The sequence below is a fragment of the Panthera leo genome, chromosome A2, assembly GCF_018350215.1.
Source record: "Panthera leo isolate Ple1 chromosome A2, P.leo_Ple1_pat1.1, whole genome shotgun sequence".
Classification (NCBI taxonomy): domain Eukaryota; kingdom Metazoa; phylum Chordata; class Mammalia; order Carnivora; family Felidae; genus Panthera; species Panthera leo.
Genome location: NC_056680.1, coordinates 46,680,094 through 46,694,479, shown reverse-complemented (window position 1 = coordinate 46,694,479; position 14,386 = coordinate 46,680,094). Strand labels below are relative to the sequence as shown.

Sequence of the window (14,386 nt, the reverse complement as noted above, 5' to 3'; positions counted from 1 at the left end):
ATGTGCTCTTGGAAAGCTCAACGTACTTTTCAGGGCCTTGGTTTCCTAATCTGTAAAATAGGCATAGTAATAGTACTTATGTCATAATGTTGCTGAAAGAAATAAAGTTGTTCATTCTTGTAAGACACTAAGCATTCAAAAAATGAAGGCTTTTGCTCTTATTGGCATCATCCTGTGAGTGACCATCCTACTTACGATGGTGGTAATTTTAAAGAGACCAATTTGCAAGTTTTTGTTGTAATCAGTCACTTTCTAGAGGGCCAGAGGAGCTTAGGGACACAAGTGGCTTCCCTAACTAGATACCAGAACCTTAGAAAACTGGTTGGGGTAATAGAATTGGAACATAAGGTCCTAGCAGACTCAGGCACCAGGAACCCAGAGAATAAACATCAAATTTCTTAACAATGCCCATGGTCCTTTAGTGCAGAGGAGATGGGAGCCGCTGTTTCCAAGATGTACAGGTGAGGTTGTCTGGGGTGTGAGGACATGCGTTGAGGGGCTCTCAGCACAGGGCTGTCCTCTGGCTGGGCCTCAGGAAATGGGATCCTCTACTAAGGCCTCTCAGGAAACCCCAGAGATGTTCTCAGTGACACTGAAAAGAGGAAGCACCAATACTGGGAGAAAGCTTGTGAGGAAAGCAGCAAAGGACAGGGCTAGTCAGAAGCCCACATTCCCTGAAACAATCAATAGTTTCCTGCCTTCAGTTCCTTTATCTGCTCCTTCAGCTCTGCTTTGATCCCTGGGGCCCTCTCTCTTTGTCCTTTTAGCACAAGTCTAGAGCACAGACTCTCTGCTGACCCCCCTGTCACCCATGGCCTCAGGGCACTCCTCATTTGGCATCAAGAGTCTGAAGGAAAACTTCCCTTCCCTTGCTTTGCCTAGATGCCAGGGTTGGAAGAGCAAAAGCAGATGTTTGACCCAAAACTGCTACAAAGATGAGAACAGCCTGGTTCCTGTCTCCCCTGTGAGTGATAATGGGAAGAGTGATAATTCAGATCCTGTCTCTGTCTGATTCCAAGATCCCTCGAGCCAAGCTGGCCTTCATGAACCTGGAACCACCCACTGCTTCAGACCCACTTCCTGAAGACAAAGGAGGGAATAAAAGAAAAAAAGAGAAACATAAGCTCCTGTTCAGCACCTTAGCTAAGTGACACTGCTGGCCCAGGCTAACTTCTCTATCTGGCTTTCTTTTTCTCCTGTTTTTGTATAGCTGTTGTAATTTACAAGTTCGTATTGAATTTGAACAGATTAGCCCTGGTGGGGCTGGGAGACAGTGGGGGAAGGGTCTCCAGAATGTGAGGGACAACCAAAAAAATTTCAAAACAATGTATTTTCCAGATTCCTGTATTTATAACAAAATGAAGAATTGACCCTCAAAAGAAGGCAGGCAGGAAGGAAGGAAGGAAGGAAGGAAAAGAGAAGGAGCTCTTCAGAGTAAATAGTAATTTATCTTGTGCTTACCTTGCATTCTGGTTTTCAGCACCTGCAAGACTGATAACCTCAAAGAAAATGAAGCTATGAAATTAGCAGGTAAGTGACCCTTCCCCGCCAAAACACACACCTGAGGCAGCCCATTCCAGCTCTGGACCATTCTATTAAAAATTTTCCTTTACACTGAGACAAAATCTATGTGCTGGTATTTTCCACCCCTGGTCTTCTCCCCTGTCTTGGATCCACACAGAACAAGTCTAAACTTGCCTTCACATGTGAAAGTCCAGAGTGAAGGCCTGTCCATGCAATGATAGAGGGAAAGAGTGGCCTTTGTGGAGGGTTAGTTCTCCGGGGACAGTTGTCTCCTTTGGAGCAGTAACAGGCAACTTTATCCACATCTTTATTTGAGAAATACTAAAGGACTCTCAACCCCAAGTCTTCCTTCCAAACTCCAGTATTGGCCTCTTTTAGCATTACCTTATTCTTCCTCAGTGTCCCCTTATGTGTATCATAAGCTAGAGGGAACTGGACTCAAGATGGTTAGGTTTGGAGGTGAAGGCATGAGAGGTGACTCAGTTTGTGTCGGAATGCAGCTAGAGAGCCCCCCAAATACCAGAGATGCTTATATCCAATCAACACAAAGCACAGCTGCTCCATCATCACGAGGGCACTCAGCTAGGACAGGAACAGGAAGCCAGGAACACCTCCTACTACTCATCATGTTCTGACATTTATTTCTCAGCCCAGCTTTCCCTGTCCCACTCACCTCTGTCTACTGTCTTCTTTTCTAGAATGCGCCTTCCAAAAACTGCTGCAGATGCTAAGGGAGATAAGAGATTTGAGACAAAAGAGAGGATATTTATTTATTCAGGACCTAAATGCCTTAAAGTCTACTCATTGTTAATCCTCCTTAGTAGAACTTATTCTCTGATTTCGTCATTGTTTTACTCATATCTTCCCCAAATGACAAATATTGTTTACTGATTTGTCACCACCCATCCTTTCCTTTCTCAGGGTAAAAGCTTTCTGAGTTTCCTCTGATGGGCCACCCTTCTCAGTCCACATGGTTCTTTGAAGACTGACCACACACAACTTACCATCCCCAGGGTGAACTGAAGACGATGGCCTGACCAACCAGAGTCATGGTGATTGGCTTCAGGGTGGAAACATAGTGGGAGTCAGCCCAAGGAGAGTGTGCACTGGGGCTTTTGCTCGAACTAGTAGCAAAAACGTGCTGAATTTGCTAAGTTAATCGAACATAAACCTGGAGCAGCTGGTGGTCATTCTGGGGAAAGCTGAGCATGAAGAAAACACTGAGGGGAGAAGGAACAAGAAATGAAGAAACACAGGTATTGGCTTGTGGCTGCTTGAGTTGCATATTTCTCTGGCATCCAAAAGAATTCTGAGGAATACTTGACCCCAGCAAGTCTCAAATTTTTGGGTCTCAAGACCCCTTTGCACTTCTGAAATTTATTAATGACCCCAAAGAGCTTATACTTATGTGAATTATTTGTATTGATATTTATCAGCCTGGGAATGAAAATTGGAAAATTTTAAAAATTGTTACTTCATAAAACTAATAACAAACCCATGACATGTTAATAGAAATAATGTTTTATGAAAAATAACTATGTTTTTCAAAACAATATCTTTAGTGAGGAGTATGGCTCCGTTTTACATTTTTTCGATTCCCTTACCATGTCTGGCTTATTAGGATATACCTGAATTCTCATACATGCTTCTACATTAATGTATTGCCATATGTTGTTTTGGTTAAATTGCTTAAAGAAGACCCAGCTCACAGAGATATGTATCATTGGAAAAGAGAGGGATATTTTAATAAACTTTTCAGGGAGTTGTGAATACTCTTTTTTGCTATCACTCCAAAACTTGACAAGGGGTACTTTCTTAAAGATTAGTTAACAATGTGGAATCTGAAACTACAAAATGAAATTTTCTTATTTTTTTTTTTTAAGTAGGCTCTATGTCCAGCATGGAACCCAACGTGGGGCTTGAGCTCACAACCCTGAGATCAAGACCTGAGCTGAGATCAAGGTTCTGACACTTAACCAACTGAGCCACCCAAGTGGCCTGGACTTCTCATATTCTGTACACTCATGAGAGAATGGGAGTGACAGAAGGAAAAATAATATCTTAGAATAAGAGGAAAATAGTTTTGATTTTGTGGCCCTTCTGAAGGAGTTTCAGGGACCTCCAGGGGTCCCAGGACCATACTTTGAGAACTGCTGCTCCAGCCTAATCCTTACCAACTCTGACTCTATATGCATTTTTCTAACATAAACTTCTAAAGAAACAGGACTGATTTGGCTCATTCAGCCGCCATTCAGTAAGATCCATGGTAGTTACTCAACAAATACTACTGGGTACTCCCTGTGCTCCAAGCATCATGCTAAGAACTGAGAATACAGAGGTGAGCAAAACAGAACTGGAGCCTACTCGCACGTTGCTGACAGCCTGGTGCGGCACACAGACATTAATCAAACAATAGAGGTTTACTATAACCATATTGTAAAGTTGGTTACCACAACGTAACCATATTGCCAGGTGACAATACTGGCATCAGTGTCATGAAGGAAGCTACAAAGAGCATCAAGTCAGAGAGTTGCAAGGGATTGGTTCCTTAGTGAAGTGACTTTCAGGAGAGAAAAGGACAAGTAGTCACTTGCTGACAGGGGTTGGGGGTGATGGTGTAGGAATGTGGCTTGCTTCAGAGAAGAAATAGTATGTGAAGTGTCTTAGGGAGGGAGAAGCTTCAGGAAGCCAGCATGACTGGAAAGGGAAGGTGGAGAAGAGCACATTGCGAGAAGAGTCTGGAGAGGCAGACAGACGCCATCTGTGAGAGCACTTGCAAAACACCATCTTCTCAGGCCACTGGCCGACCTATAAAGGACTGCCTTTCAGTCAGGCGCTTGTCACTGGTCCAGTCACCAGGAACTACAGATGCAGGGTGGTAGCCCATGCCTAAGGGACCACTCAAAGGGGACTGTCCAAGTGGGGTCACGGTCTCCTCCAAAAACGGATTCCATGTCTCATTGCTTCACGGTTGCCTGATGCACACCCTTCCTCCAATTTGGAAGCCTTGAAGATCTTCTATATTTGCTGGTTCATCCATGTTTGATGTTCAGTAGGGACACTATCACAGGTGGGGCTGTCAATGGGGCAGATTCTGAGATAGAGATTAGCAGCAAGATGTTAATCAGGTAGTGCTCTTGGAAAGGAAACCACAGAAGTAGGAGTGGACAGAGGGAGAACTGACAGGCAAGGCAGACTCAACAAAGGTCTCAGCCAATCTCATGGGCTCTGAAGTCCTTCTGAATTGTCTCGAGTTACAGCAACTCCCAAGGGAGGCATGACTTAGGAAGTAAGCATGACAAGGCAAGGCTGTTTTCCTTAGTTAATGCGATCCCCAGTGTGGGCTGACGACAGAAGGCTGTCTTTGAGCATCATTGCCAGCTCCTGAGGGAGTAATCCTTCTTCCCTGAAGGAAGATCAGTGCATCAGAGCCTGCCACAATCATGAATCCACTCAACAAGAATCATGATGGTGTTTATAAGGACAGTGGTGGCCAAGAGGTCATAGGGACTGAGTTCTAGGCTGGCTTTCCATAAATCAATCTCACATAAAAACTTGTTGCTGATGGACTGGATCCACTCTGTTTTGTATCCCCACTTTATCTCACGTCTTTTCTCTCTCACCAACCCGCTCCATCCATACAGGCCTTCATTCTAGTCTCTCAATGCTCCAAGCTCAGGGCTACTTTGGGGCTTTTGCACTGTTGATAGGGATTATCTTATTTGCACATTACACTAGAATACATGCCCCAGGAGTGTAGGGACCTTGTTCTTTGTGACCTCAGAGCCTGGAACACAGTAGGCATCAAAGTATTTGCTGAGAAGACCAACAAGGGGCACAAAGCAAAGTGGGCGTATTGGGCTGATAGAGTTGCCATAACCAAGTATCACAGAGCAGGTGGCTTCAACAACAGATGTGTATCCTCTCACAGTTCTGCAGGCTAGAAGTCTGAAACCAGTGTCAGGAGGGTGAGTTTCTTCTGAGGACTCTTTCCTTGGTTTGCAAATGGCTGTCTTCTTCCTCTGCCTTCACATGGTTCTCTGTGCAGATGCGTGTCCAAATTTCCTCATCTTAGAAGGACACCAGTTATGCTAGATAAGGGTCCACTCAATTGATCTCATTTTGCCTTAATTACCTCCTTAAAGACCCCATTTCCAAACACAGTCACATGCTGAGGTGCTGGGGGATTAGGATTTCAATATACAAATTTGGGAGGAGGGGAGTATGTCACAGTGCAGTCCATAACAGTGGGGGACACAAAAAGGCTATGTTATGGATTTTCTCTCTTAGAAGCATAGCTATATTCCAAACAAGAGGTGACAAAACACTAGCCAGCATTTTTTGAGTCCTTACGACATACCAGGTACTGTACAGGTACTTTACAGGCATTCTCTTATTTCCCCTCACAAACACCTGTTGAAGTGGGTAGTATTACATCCAGTTTACTGACAAGAAGACAGGGGCTCAGAGATCTTAAGTACTTGCTCAAGGTCACAGAGTGTGCCAGGGGAGAAGCTGGAACTTGAATGTAGATCTCCTGACCCTAAGCCTACACAATTTACCATTTCTAGAGAATACTTGTTGTTTATCCTCACAGCCTCCTAACCGCAAGATTTAAATTGCTAACATCCTGCATCAACAGAGCTATAATCAGCTTAATTACATGGTATTTTGTGACATTCTCTCTAAGTCACCTGTAGCCCTCCCCAAGGAGAAGGGAATCATCCGGGAAAAAAACCAGAAGCCCAGATGTTGCCCACAGTCAGGGTAGAGGAGCATCAACAAACATCTTCTTTGCTCCCAGCATTGTCAAGGCTAATGCTTTGGTTCTCTCCCTGAAACTTAAACCAAAATCAGAACTTACTTCATTCTCTGTTTCATTAGCTTGGAATAGGCCCAAGATAAGGTTAAAAATCAAAGAGTCTGAGAAAACTGCAACCAATTACCGTGAAAAATATGCTAAGCCTGAACAGATTTATTCAACGTTGCTTAGTGGGTGGCTTCACAGCATGGAGGCCAAGATTTATCATCTGCTTGGCTTTGCCTTTGATTATTCATTGACTGGGATGGCTTTCTTACCATAAGCTGATACAGTCTCCCGTCTCAGAAAAAGGGGGGGAAATACATAACACCACACTGGCTGATTCATTTCAAACAGAATGTTTTTTAAGAGAGACAGACCTATGGTACTAATGAATATTCCCTGTTTTTCCTTTTGAATTCACAGCAGGAGATAAATGAAAATTTTAGCAATGGGTGGAGGGGTGCTGGTAGAATGTTCTACTGATTCCATTGGGTATATATCCAAACAAACATTATAACTGCATGTCATAAGCCACACACTGTGCTAGATATTGTCCCAAATGATCTCCTTTTGCTTTTGCATAAAACCTCACAGGTAGCTGTTGTCATCCTCATTGTATAGATGAGCAAACTGAGTCTTTAGAACTGCATTGTCCAGGTGTGCCTCGGTGGCTCAGTAGGTTAAGCGTCCAACTTTGGCTCAGGTCATGATCTCGCAGTTCACGGGTTTGAGCCCCCCGTCTGGTTCAGTGCTGATAGCTCAGAGCCTGGATCCGGCTTTGGATTCTGTGTGTGTGTGTCTCTCTCTGCCCTTCCCCTGCTTGTGCTCTGTCTCTCTCTTTCTCTCAAAAATAAATAAATATTTAAAAAAAAAACTGCATTGTCCAATATGGTAGTCACTAGCCACGGATGGCTATTGAAGTTTTAAAAGTCAGTTCTTTATTTACAACAGCCACATTTTTTTTCAACGTTTTTTATTTATTTTTGGGACAGAGAGAGACAGAGCATGAACGGGGGAGGGGCAGAGAGAGAGGGAGACACAGAATCGGAAACAGGCTCCAGGCTCCGAGCCATCAGCCCAGAGCCTGACGCGGGGCTCGAACTCACAGACCGCGAGATCGTGACCTGGCTGAAGTCGGACGCTTAACCGACTGCGCCACCCAGGCGCCCCATACAACAGCCACATTTTAAGTGCTCAACAGCATATGTGGCTAGTGGCTACCACATGGCATGGCACAGATATAGAACATTTTCATCATCACAGAAAGTTTTACTGGACACACTCCTCTAGGATCTACAGGCAAAGAGACTTGATATTTGCTTAAGCAAAGACAAGATTCCAATCTAGTCCTCTCTGCTCCAAGTCCAGGTTCTTCCCACTATTGCAACACACCCATGCCATCTGTGATCTTCCTTCGCAGTAGGGGAACGATCAGCGACCCAGGGGCAGCAACACTGACCCCGATTTCTTTGGTAATCCCATGAACTAAAAACTTTTTTCTGCCCTAAAGGGTGTGTTGGGAAATGCTAAGAAATGGCCAGCAGATGGTGTGTGTGTCCCATGCTTCATAACGTGCACCATCTCAAGGTCCTGCTAAAAAAGGTGTTTGCAAAAGCCAAAAACTTGTTTGTTTGGATAAAGGACTTGAATAGATATTTCACCAAAGACAGATATATAAATTGCCAATAAGCTTATGAAAAAAATATTCAATGTCATTAATCTTTGGGGAAATGCAAATCAAAATCACAATGAGATACCACTTCATAGTCATTAGAATGGCTATAGAAAAAAAGGAAGATGGAAGGGAGGAGAGGAGAGTGGAGAGAAGAGGAGAGGAGAGGAGAGGAGAGGAGGAGAGGGGAGGGGAGGGGAGGGAAGGGAGGAGGAGAGGAAAGGAAAGGAAAGGAAAGGAGGAAGGAGGAAGGAAGGGAAGGAAATACTTCTGCTTGTTGGCAGAAAGTAACAAGTGTTGGTGAGGAAGTGAAGAAATTGGAATCCTTGCACATTGTTCAAAGAAATGTAAAATAACACAGCCGCTGTGGAAAACAGTGTGGCAGTTCCTCAAGAAATTAAACAGGAATTGCCATAAGATACAGCAATTTCAGGTGTAGGGATGTACCCAAAGGAATTGAAAGCAGGGAGTTGGAGAGCTAACTGCACACCAATGTCCATAGCCATATTACTCACAATAGCCAAAAGGTCGAAACAACCCAAATGTCAATCGATGGATGAACAGATAAACAAAATGTGATAACATCCATACAGTGAAATATTTTTTGGCCTTTAAAAGGGATCGAAGTCTGATACATGCTATATGTGGATAAATCTTGAAAACATGCTAAATGAAATAAACCCGGAAAAATAGGATTAATATTACATGACTGGACTTACAGGAGGTACCCAGAGCAGTCAAATTAATAGACAGAAAACAGAATGTCAGTTATCAGGTACTATAGGGAAAGGATAGAGAAGAGTTAATGTTTAATGGGTACAACAGTTTCAATTTGGGAAGATGAAAAAGTCTTGTAGATGAATAGTAGTGTTGGTTATGCAACCGTGTGAATGGACTTAATGCCACTGAGTTGTATACCTAGAAACGGTTAAAATAGTAAATTTTATGTTATGTGTATCTTTCACAATACAATTTTTTAAAAATTACAACAAGTTGGGGGTGCCTGGGTGGCTCAGTCAGATAAGTGGCCGACTTCAGCTCAGTTATGGTCTCACAGTTCGTGGTTTCAAGCCCCACGTCGGGCTCGGTGCTGACAGCTGAGAGCCTGGAGCCTGCTGTGGATTCTGTGTCTCCTTCTCTCTCTGCCTCTCCCCCTCTCATGCTCTCTGTCCATCTCTGAAAAATAAACATTTAAAAAATAATTATAAAAAATAAAACAAGGATAGGGCACCTGCGTGGCTCAGTTGGTTAAGTGTCTGACTCTTGGTTTCAGCTCAGGTCATGATCTCACGGGTTCCTGAGACATGGTCTCCATCCTCTCAGTGGGGAGCTTGCTTGGGATTCTCTCTCTGTCCCTCCCTACTCTCTCAAAATAGGTAAATAAACTTAAAAAAATAATAAAATAAATAATAAATAGGATAAATAAGTAGTAAATAGGATAAAAATCTTTCTTCTTGCAGTTTTCTAGTTGGGGTTTGGTTGCTAGGTAGGGAGAATCCTGCACGGTACAGAAAAAAAGGGAAGGGCCACAACCTCAGTGCCATGCCTGGCTTTTCCCACGTTACACACAAAGAAAGATGATCCAGACATTAGTCTAGCATCCTTACATCATGTCTTTGATGGCCAAGTGCAACTTCACTTGCAAAGATACCTTCTTTTCCCAAGATGTGGGCCTTCCAGGAGTTCAGAAAATATGTGGGACAACAGATGTCCATTGCCCATCTCCAGAAATGCTGCTGTGAAGTGAGACACGGCCTTTAAGAATTATTCTGTCTACCCCCTCCCATGATTAATAGGCATGAGAGTTAACTGCTCCCTACTCAGGCCTACCTGTTTGTGATATTTTCCTCTCCATTCCCTTCTCCAAGATCCAGTCCAAAATTCATGTGTTCTGGGGTGTTGCCACAAAGCTGGTGATGCAGCTCCTGTGAGGTGTAGTGTAGGACATGGGGGGAATGGGTGGCCAGAGAGGTTCCACCTAGGTTCCCACTTTCTATCACAAAAAACAGAGGGCTGTCTCTCAGAAAGTTGTTCTTGTCCATCCTCCTTGTCTGAGTTCTTGAAAGTTTCCACATAGCAAAGCACCTGCAAAGGATTTTGATCACGGTGGTCCTAGACTTGTAGGAACCAAGTGGTTCCCCAGCTCATATCTGTCTCCACAGATCCCAGAGCGAGGCCACAGGAAGTGGGGGAGCTTACTTTCCAGAATCACCATGGTGACCAGACCTGAGCCCTCCAAAGCTTGTCCCACTCATGGGCCACCTGTCAGTGTGTCATCCTTCATGGTGATGAACAGGTGGAGCATAAGCAGTGTGGCGATGATGGCAAAGGCAAAGTAGTCCATGCCAAACACAAAGGGCAAGCTCACTTCATAGTTGGAAGGCCCATCAATGATGGTGAGGAAAAGTTGAAAAGTGCTGAAGAGTGCCATGGGATAGTCGTGGAATTGCCCCCAGACTTGTTAGGTCCTCTGTCTGGAAAATGACATAGAATGCGGAGGCAAATCCCGGAAAAAACTAAGCCATCAGCTGACAGAAAGGCATTAGGTCTTCAAAAATCATCAGCCAGGGGCACCTGGCTGGCTCAGTCTGTAGAGCATGTGACTCTTGATCTCCAGGTTATGAGTTTGACCCCCACACTGAGTTAGAGATTACTTAAAAAAAATAATAAAGGGTTGCCTGAGTGGCTCAGTCGGTTGAGTATCCAACTCTTGATTTCGACTCAGGTCATGATCTCACAGTTGGTGGGATTTGAGCCCCCTGTTGGGCTCTGCACTGAAAGTGCAGAGCCTGCTTGGGATTCTCTCTCTGTCTCTCTCTACCCCTCCCCTGTGCACTCTCTCTCTCTTTCTCTCTAGAAATAAGTAAACGAACATTTAAAAAAAGAAAAATGATATGCTTGAGAAGAATGTTTGAGTCACTTCCGTTGTTTTTAATTAAATAAATAATATAAATGAATAAATAAATAAATAAATAAATAAATAAATAAATAAAATGAGTGCCTGGGTGGCTCAGTCAGTTAAGCATCCAACTTTGGCTCCGATCATGGTCTTACAGTTCATGAGTTCGAGCCCTGTTTCAGGCTTTCTGCTGTCAGCATGGAGCCTGCTTCGGATCCTCTGTCCCCTTCTTTCTCTGCACCTACCCCACTCATGCTCTCTCTCTCTCTCTCTCTCTCTGTCAAAAATAAACGAACATTAAAAAAAATAAAAACAAAAACAAAAATCATCTTCTGGATCATGATATTGAAAGCACAGAGGATTCCAGATGAAATGCTCAAGTGAAGTATGTAACACCACACAAGCCCAGCATCAGGGTGACGGACATGGGTGCCGCCACCTCCCCATCCATGTGGGACAGCTGCATCCCCATGTTCACTGGTACTATGTAGGCATCAGTGATGATAAGGACATGGAATGGCCCCCAGAGGACAGTCTGTCTAAAATAGCAATAGGCACCAACCCTGAAGACACTCAGGGTCTCTGGGAGCAGGTTGATGACAACCTTGGTATTGGTCACCAACTCCCCCATGAGCCAGATTTTGTCCTGGTGAGTCACATAGGCCTCCTGGAGTGGTCTCTGTTGGAAAATGGTGTTATCTCAGGAATCTGTGCAGTTGCCAATTCAGAACTTGAGGGGGCAGTAGACATAGCAGATCATATAGAGCAGGTACAAGGCACCCAGAACATAAAACAACCACTGACCATATTTCTTCCACTTGAAGCTCGCTAGTTGCTTCACTGGGGTCCGTTCTAGGATCTGGTGAGTCACCTGCTTCTTGGGGGAGACCATGAGCTCTAGAAAGGATGTGTCCTCTCCCCAGGAGTTGGTCTCTGTGAGATCATAGAGAGTGGAGGTCAGCGGTTCATATGTCCACTGGATACGCTTCTACTTCTACATCAGGTACTAGAACATCACAATGTGGCCCTCCACTCTTGCTGGCTTGAAGGGGGTGAGACCCCCGTGAGTGGGCATGGGGTCCAAGGACTGCAGGAGGTCCCAGCTCCCATCATAGGACAGGACCAGGTTATGTATCTGGCAGGCAAAGATTTTGTTGGGCTGGAGGATGAGAATGTGCAAGATGATGTTTCCCAGGGAGTCCTGGGCCTGGATGCTGGCTCCGGGCTCTATGAGCAACCTCACAAAAGACAGAGGATACTCCCAAAGTAGATGAGGTTTGCAGGGGCCCTGGTGGAAAGCTGTGCCTGTAGCTCTTACAGAGATGCCAGTCCCATGGGCAGGCAAGGCTCACACCAAGTTCATGTTCTGGTTCACAATGGTTATGTGCAGAGCAGTCCAACCTACAGATGGCTCACACATGGGGAGCTCTGTGACCGTCTCCAGGCAGTCTCTGCCAGCACCGTGGCATTGTCGCAGAGGGCTGCTATAGGCAGCACCATCTCCCCCAGGCCTCCTCTTCATCCAAAGTCACAGGTTTATTCCAGTGAAAGTTTCTTCGGGAAACACAGGTGATTTTCCTTGGCTGCCTGAAGCAGTGGAGACTCTTGAACACTCTTTTGTTGCAGCATACAGGCTTTGTCCAGATGCTGATCCCAGCCCTGCTCCCTGACCAGCCAGGAGGCCAGAAGTCTGGGGTTGGATCCAGAACTGCCTTCTGCCTTTGGCAGAAGGGGCCCCCATGCCTTCTCCTTTCAGGCACTGGCAGGTTACGAAAGTTCGGTACAAGTAACGGGTCTAGGACTCAGCAGCAGCTGAGGAGGAGGCAGGGTCTGGGGTTGGGACTGAGCGTGAGTATATCTTTCACGTGACTTGTGTATGCAGCTTGTAGTTTGTGGCTGTGGGGTGTGTGTGTGTGTTTGTGTGTGTGTACGTGTGTGTGTGACCAAACACTTGTTTTGTTGCAAAACATAGCCAAGAGATACCATTGGCATTGTGCACTCTTTATCTTACTCTCTCTCCCCTCCCTGCTCTCTTTATGTTCTTCTTATCACTCAGAAACTGCAGTAAAGATGTTTACAAACTGGAAAATACAGCCAGCCACCTTCCAATGTCAGTTCCCTTGGCTTTAAATATATCCATTTGTGGACAGACCCATCCCTGAAACTGTATTTATCTATCTGTCTGCTTGATATCACACTTGAACACCAAAGAGGCATTTCAAAATGAATGTGACCAAAACAGGATTCTCACTTCCCTGACCCCTCTGCCTCCCAAACATGTTCTTTGCCCGTCTTCCCTATTTCTATAAATAACACCATCATTCACATAGTTATTGAGGCCCAAACCCTAGGCATTGGTCCTTTAGTGATCCCTTTCTCTCTCTCTCTCTCTCTCTCTCTCTCTCTCTCTCTCTCTCTCTCTTTTTCACACACACACACACACACACACACACACACACACGTGCATGAGCACATGCGCACCACATCACTCCATCTGCAAAGCCTAGTGGTTCTACCTCAGAAAGGAATCTCAAACCTACTTACTTCTCCCCATTTCCACAGCACCTCCCTCATCTAAGCTGTCGTCTTCTTTGGCCTGGGTAGCCGCAATGGCTTTTAAGTGGTCTCTGTGCTTTGACCTTTGTCCTTCTCTAAAACCAAATCAGAACAAGTCACTCTGTTTAGAATAAAACCGACTCCTACAGTTCTTGTAGGCCTACAAGACCCTACAAGGTCTGGCCCCTGCTTGCTTGTACAATCTCACCTCCTAGGACTCTCCTGGTTGGTCACTTATCTGTTGTTCCTCATGTGGCTCCTCAAGTACCCTAAGCCCATTCCTACCTCAGGACCTTTGCATGATCTCTGGTCTTGATTCAGGGGTCCTCACCACAGAGAGACCTTCCCTGGTGACTCTATCTAAAGTGACCTTCTTGTTCCAGTCTTTAAACCATCACACTATTTCTATCCTCCAGAACATGCACCCCAGGGGTGCCTGGGTAGCTCAGTCAGTTGGGGGTCCAACTCTTGATCTTGGCTCGGGTCTTGATATCAGGCTTGTGATTTCAAGCCCTGCAGTGGATGTGAAGCTTACTTAAGAGAAGAAGAAGAAGAAGAAGAAGAAGAAGAAGAAGAAGAAGATCATGCACCCCAATTTTAAATGATACAGATGCTGTTTCCTTACTTGTTCCTTGGCTTGGTGTTGGTCTCCCACACTAGACTCTAAGATCTTCTTCCCCACTGGAATTTGAACTCAAATCAAACCAACTCCAAAGTTCCAGTGCATTTCAAAAGAGAAGGAAAAATGCATCCATAAGAACTCATCTATATGAAAGCATATTATTTTCCTTTAAAATTGCCCTCATGTCTTCCTATCTTCAAAACCCCTTTGGCACTCTTGCTCTAGATTTTTTTTCAGAGCCAAGCTACTCAAACACTTGATCACAACATGGTTCTAAATGGGCTGTGATACAGTTCGTGGGTTTGAGCC

At 44.8% G+C, this 14,386-nt stretch overlaps 1 pseudogene; it reads right to left on the bottom strand.

Annotated features, from left to right (window-relative positions):
* Positions 1-2,674: 2,674 nt before the first annotated feature.
* On the bottom strand, positions 2,675-12,640 carry LOC122213129 (annotated as a pseudogene).
* Positions 12,641-14,386: the final 1,746 nt, after the last annotated feature.